Genomic DNA, 6,000 nt, shown 5'->3' on the forward strand with positions numbered 1-6,000 from the left:
GTTGTGTGTGGATCAGAAGGAATAACGTCTGAGGTCGAGCTACCTTCCGCTGCTCATGATGTGAAGCTCCAGGCGCCGGAAACTCGTCCTCTCAAGCTCCCAGAAGGCAGGTCGATGCCGGCTGATATTAACGTGATCCCTGGGCTGTTGCGTCTCCTCTTCGTCCTCCTCCTCCTCCTCCCTCGGCTGCACATCCTTTATTAATAAGCCCGGTTTTTGTGGAGACGCTCGCTGCGTTTAACTCCGACACGCTTTTAATTCTAGACCGAAAACAAGTGAGGTTTCCCCCAAAAGTTTGAGCGAGCCGAACAGATCAAAGCCACAGTAAATCTTCTTAGAGGGTCACGGATGGATTCAGAGACAAAGTTTAACAGGCTTATCGTCTGTCGTTCAGCAGGAAGCCCGGCCGGATCTGCCTGCAGTTTGTTTGGTTTTTTCTGCGTCTGAGAGCAGAAGGGCATCTTCCTCCCTCAGCGGTCAGCAGCACAGGCCGGCCGTCCAGCGCCACATTATTTTAAGCAGATGCCCTCCAGCTGCACATCTCTGTGCTGTTGTGTGTTTCTACACAAACAAAGGCAGAAACCTCCAGCCATGGAAATATTCTAATCTCCCCTCTGCTGGAGTTTATCTCTGAAGGTGGGCAGAAACGACACATTTGATGTTAAACAAAAAGCAGCCCCAAAACAAAAACAAGACACTCAGCATCAAAAATGAAACACAAAATGACAGAAAAACAGCCACAAAACACTAGAAACACCAAATACGACATGAGACGACTCAGAGCAGACACAAAATGTCAAAAATGAGACAAAAAATGACAAAAAAACAGACACAGAACAATAAAAACGAGACTCGAAATGAGACCAAACACCAAAAATGAGAAACAAAATGACAACAAAACAATAACAAGAAGACACAAAACACTAGAAACACCAAATACGACATGAGACGACTCAGACCAGACACGAAATGAGACCAAAAATGAGAAACAAAATGACAACAAAACAACAAGACGACGCAAAACACCAAAAATGAGATAAGATGACACAGACAAGACGCAAAACGAGGCAAAATGCCAAAAATGAGAGAAAATAACAATAAAAATGAGACACAAAACACCAAAAAAGAAGCACAAAATGAAAAAATAGGCACAAAAGAATATAAAGGAGACACAAAAGGAGACAAAAAGGAGAGAATATACACAAAAATGAGAGGAGACGACAGAAACCAGACACAAAACGAGACAAAACGCAAAAAATTAGTCACAAAATGACAAAAAAACAAGCAGGAAGCAATAAAAATGAGACACAAAACACCAAAAAAAGAAGCACAAAATGACAAAAATAGGCACAAAACAATAAAAATGAGACACAAAATGACAAAAAAAAGCACGAAGCAATAAAAAGGAGACACTAACGCCAAAAATGAGACAAAACAATAAAAATGAGACACAAAATGACAAAAACACTCGAAACGAGACACTAAACGTCAGAAATGAGATGAGACCGGACACAAAATGGCAAAAATGAGACACAAAATGACAAAAACAAGAAAGATACAATAAAAATGAGTCGCTAAACACCATAAATTAGTCACAAAATGATGAAAAATGCGCACATAACAGTAAAAACTGTAGCGTTGTGAGTCTGTAAAGGTGGTCAGAAACGACGCCTTCGATGTTCAGCCGGAGCTGCAGAAGTAAAGCAAAAACGGTTTCAGAGGATTTGTGGAAGTATTGTGTTTAATTTGGTGCATAATGTAGCAGAGCTCTCTTTAATGTTTCAGTGTTTGCTTCACTCCGTTACAAGCCGCTGTCAGCCTCTGGCCTCCATTCTTCAGCGGGTTGAGGAGGTTTTAGTGTTCTGTGAGCAGGTAAACGCTGCTTCAGACGCTTTTCAGCGCACGGCGACAACTTAGAGAATGAATAAGATCCGCTGAGTTTGATCCAAGATGTGTTAAGTTCCCCACAGAGGAGGAGAAACATCTGGAATCTCTGAAGATTAAAAACCACGGCTGTTATTCAGGGAGAATGCCTCATCACCGTTTGATTTGAGATGATTTCTGCTTCAGATTTAAAACAGAACGGCAGAACATTTATCCGAAACTGCAGCTTTTATGATGTCCTGATTGATTTGAAAATAGTCATTAAAGTGTTATTTTCCACGTTTCGTTCAATTAAAATATTTGTTTCATATTTTTACTGTGAAGCAAACTTTTAATAAATGCTGAAAAATATATGTATTAAGGATTTCTAACACTGCAAGTTCTTATTATTTTTAAGTGTTATTTTACATAAGTTCCCTCTTATTAGGGGCTCGGGGCTGCAGTATGCAGCCCGAGCCACTATTGTTCTCCTGTTGGCGTTTATTAGGGGCTCGGGCTTCGACACGAGCCACTCTCCTCTCCATTGCAAAGCAATGGGAGGAGAGTGGCTCGTGGCAAAGCCACGAGCCACTATTGTTCTCCTGTTGGCGTTTATTAGGGGCTCGGGGCTGCAGCATGCAGCCCGAGCCACTATTGTTCTCCTGCTGCGTTTATTAGGGGCTCGGGGCTGCAGCATGCAGCCCGAGCCACTATTGTTCTCCTGTGAAAAAAGCGTTTATTATTCTTCACGTTTCCGCCGTTTTTCGGTCGCTAACTAGTCCTAGGGCTTTGAGAAAACCAAAATAAATTATATATCAAAACGTGCGGCTTCATCGGGAATAGTGTGCTATGACTTTTCAAAGAAATACGTCATTTTTTCGCAGAATTATTCGCAAAAAACTGCCAAAAAAGTCCCATAGAAAATGAATGGGGAGCGAAAAAAATCGGCTTAAAAAAACCACTTTTTTCCAAACGCCACTGCTTCGCCATACGTTCACCTAGAAACTTCATTTAACCATCAAAACGCAGTGATTTTTCTTGTCTCCGCAGGAATGTAGTTTATGTCAGGCTGAGATTTACAGTTTTTGATCAGTGAGTCCTCAAAAAAGTGAAAATTCTCAAAATCTGCTCTGGTTAGAGTGCGGCATGTCAGTTGGTAGAGTGGAGGAGAGGAGAGAAATCCGCCTGAAAATTTCCCGATCGCATCGCCCTCACGACCAAACGATAAATGTTAGGGAAATGAAATTTGGTCAGATTGTAGACAATTTTCCTGAGATTCAAATGAATCCAAGTTTGAAGATCTAGCTCTATCTGAAGGGAAATGGCAGGCAGCAGTTTAGACCAAAGTCGCACCCTTCTCCCCATTAGAACCAATGTAAACTGAATCATCTGGCTCATGGAGGGACAGTGATTTTTAAATCGCTGTTACTCGGTCATTTCTCACAACATTTGGAAAAAAATCATATGTGTGTATAGCCACAGCCTTCCTCTCGCTCACGGTCATTTTAGTTTTCAGCTAGCATTTATGGTTAGCCCACAATTAGCGCCAGAACGAGACGTTGCGCGCTGCTGCTGAGAAGCACTTTTCTGCTGTCTGTGGCAGGCACCGTTGCTATGGGGGCCCATAGCAACCGCCCTTACACACGCGCAGGCATGTTCGCACGCACACACACAGACTCATTGGTGTGCCACACCCACCTTCACACCCAATACCTGCACAAGAGCTGCATCTCAGCCTGAAAATCAGTTCAACCTCTCAGCTTCACACAGCCTTTAGAGCAGGGGTGTCAAACTCAGTTCCAACACACCTGATTCAAATGATCAGGCTCGTTATCAGGCTTCTGCTGAGCTTAATGATGAGCTGATTATTTGAATCAGGTGTGTTGTAAGAAGGAAACATCTAAAACATAGAGTATAGTGGGCCTCCAGGAACTGAGTTTGACACCCCAGCTTTTGAGTAACTCCAATCCAAATGTTGACCAGGTGAGATCTTCCTGTCTTTCCCTTTCAAAATAAAAGCACAGCACAATTTCAGAATAAAAGCCTGTGACATACTAGAAACGCCAGTTAAACCTCTCAGCTTCACTCAGCCTTTTGAGTAACTCCAATCCAAATATTGACCAGCTGAGATCTTCCTGTCTTTGCCTTTTAAAATAAAAGCACAGCACAATTTCAAAATAAAAGCCTGTAACACACTGGAAACTCCAGTTAAACCGCTCAGCTTCACACAGCCTTCACAGTAACTCCAATTAAAATGTTGACCAGGTGAGATCTTCCTGTCTTTGCCTTTCAAAATAAAAGCACAGAACAATTTCAAAATAAAAGCCTGCGACGGACTGGAAACGCCAGTTAAACCTCTCAGCTTCATACAGCCTTCACAGTAACTCCAATCTAAATTTTGACCAGGTGAGATCTTCCTGTCTCTGCCTTTCAAAATAAAAGCACAACACAATTTGCCAGGTAAACTTCTCAGTTTCACACAGCCGTTACAGTAACTCCAATCCAAATTTTGACCAGGTGAGATCTTCCTGTCTCTTCCTTTCAAAATAAAAGCACAGCACAATTTCAAAATAAAAGCCTGTGACGGACCAAAAAATACCCCTCTCCTGCCCAGCTCCGGACATGCACACATCCCGAGCCCCTCCCACGATTTCCGCGAGCGGGAATTGTCTAGTTAGGGGCTCGGGCTTCGACACGAGCCACTCTCCTCTCCATTGCAAAGCAATGGGAGGAGAGTGGCTCGTGGCGAAGCCACGAGCCACTATTGTTCTCCTGCTGCGTTTATCTTTTATTAGGGGCTCGGGCTTCGGCACGAGCCACTCTCCTCTCCATTGCAAAGCAATGGGAGGAGAGTGGCTCGTGGCGAAGCCACGAGCCACTATTGTTCTCCTGCTGCGTTTATTATTATATTTTCTTCACGTTTCCGCCATTTTTCGGTCGCTAACTCGTCCTAGGGCTTTGAGAAAATCAAAACAAATTATATATCAAAACGTGCGGCTTCATCGGGAATCCCGGGCTATGACTTTTCTAAGAAATTTGTCATTTTTTCGCAGAATTATTCGCAAAAAACTGCGACAAAAGTCCCATAGAAAATGAATGGGGACTGAAAAAAATCGGTTGAAAAAATCCACTTTATTCCAAACGCCACTGCTTCGCCATACGTTCACCTAGAAATTTCATTTAACCATCAAAACGCAGTGATTTTTCTTGTCTCCGCAGGAATGTATTTTATGTCAGGCTGACATTTACAGTTTTTGATCAGTGAGTCCTCAAAAAAGTGAAAATTCTCAAAATCTGCTCTGGTTAGAGTGCGTGATGTCAGTTGGTAGAGTGGAGGAGAGGAGAAAAATCCGCCTGAAAATTTCACGATCGCATCGCCCTCACGACCATACGATAAATGGTAGGGGAATGAAATTTGGTCAGATTGTAGACAAATTTCCTGGGATTCAAATGAATCCAAGTTTGAAGACCCAGCTCTTTCTGAAGTGAAATGGCAGGCAGCAGTTTAGACCAAAGTCGCACCGTTCTCTCCATAGGAACCAATGTAAACTGAATCATCTGTCTCATGGAGGGACAGTGTTTTTTAAATCGCTGTAACTCGGTCATTTCTCACAATATTTGGAAAATAATTACATTTATGGTTAGCCACAGCCTTCCTCTCGCTCATGGTCATTTTGGTTTTCAGCTAGCACTCACGGTTAGCCCACAGTTAGCGCCAGAACGAGACGTTGCGCGCTGCTGCTGAGAAGCACTTTTCTGCTGTCTGTGGCAGGCACCGTTGCTATGGGGGCCCATAGCAACCGCCCTTACACACGCGCAGGCATGTTCACACGCACACACACAGACTCATTGGTGTGCCACGCCCACCTTCACACCCAATACCTCCACAGGAGCTGCATTTCAGCCTGAAAATCAGTTAAACCTCTCAGCTTCACACAGCCTTTAGAGCAGGGGTGTCAAACTCAGTTCCAACACACCTGATTCAAATGATCAGGCTCATTATCAGGCTTCAGCTGGGATTAATGATGAGCTGATTATTTGAATCAGGTGTGTTGTAAGAAGGAAACATCTAGAACACAGAGGATAGTGGACCTCCAGGAACTGAGTTTGACACCACTGCTTTACAGTAACTCCAAT

The sequence above is a fragment of the Acanthochromis polyacanthus genome, chromosome 3, assembly GCF_021347895.1.
Source record: "Acanthochromis polyacanthus isolate Apoly-LR-REF ecotype Palm Island chromosome 3, KAUST_Apoly_ChrSc, whole genome shotgun sequence".
In the NCBI taxonomy this organism is placed as follows: Eukaryota; Metazoa; Chordata; class Actinopteri; family Pomacentridae; genus Acanthochromis; species Acanthochromis polyacanthus.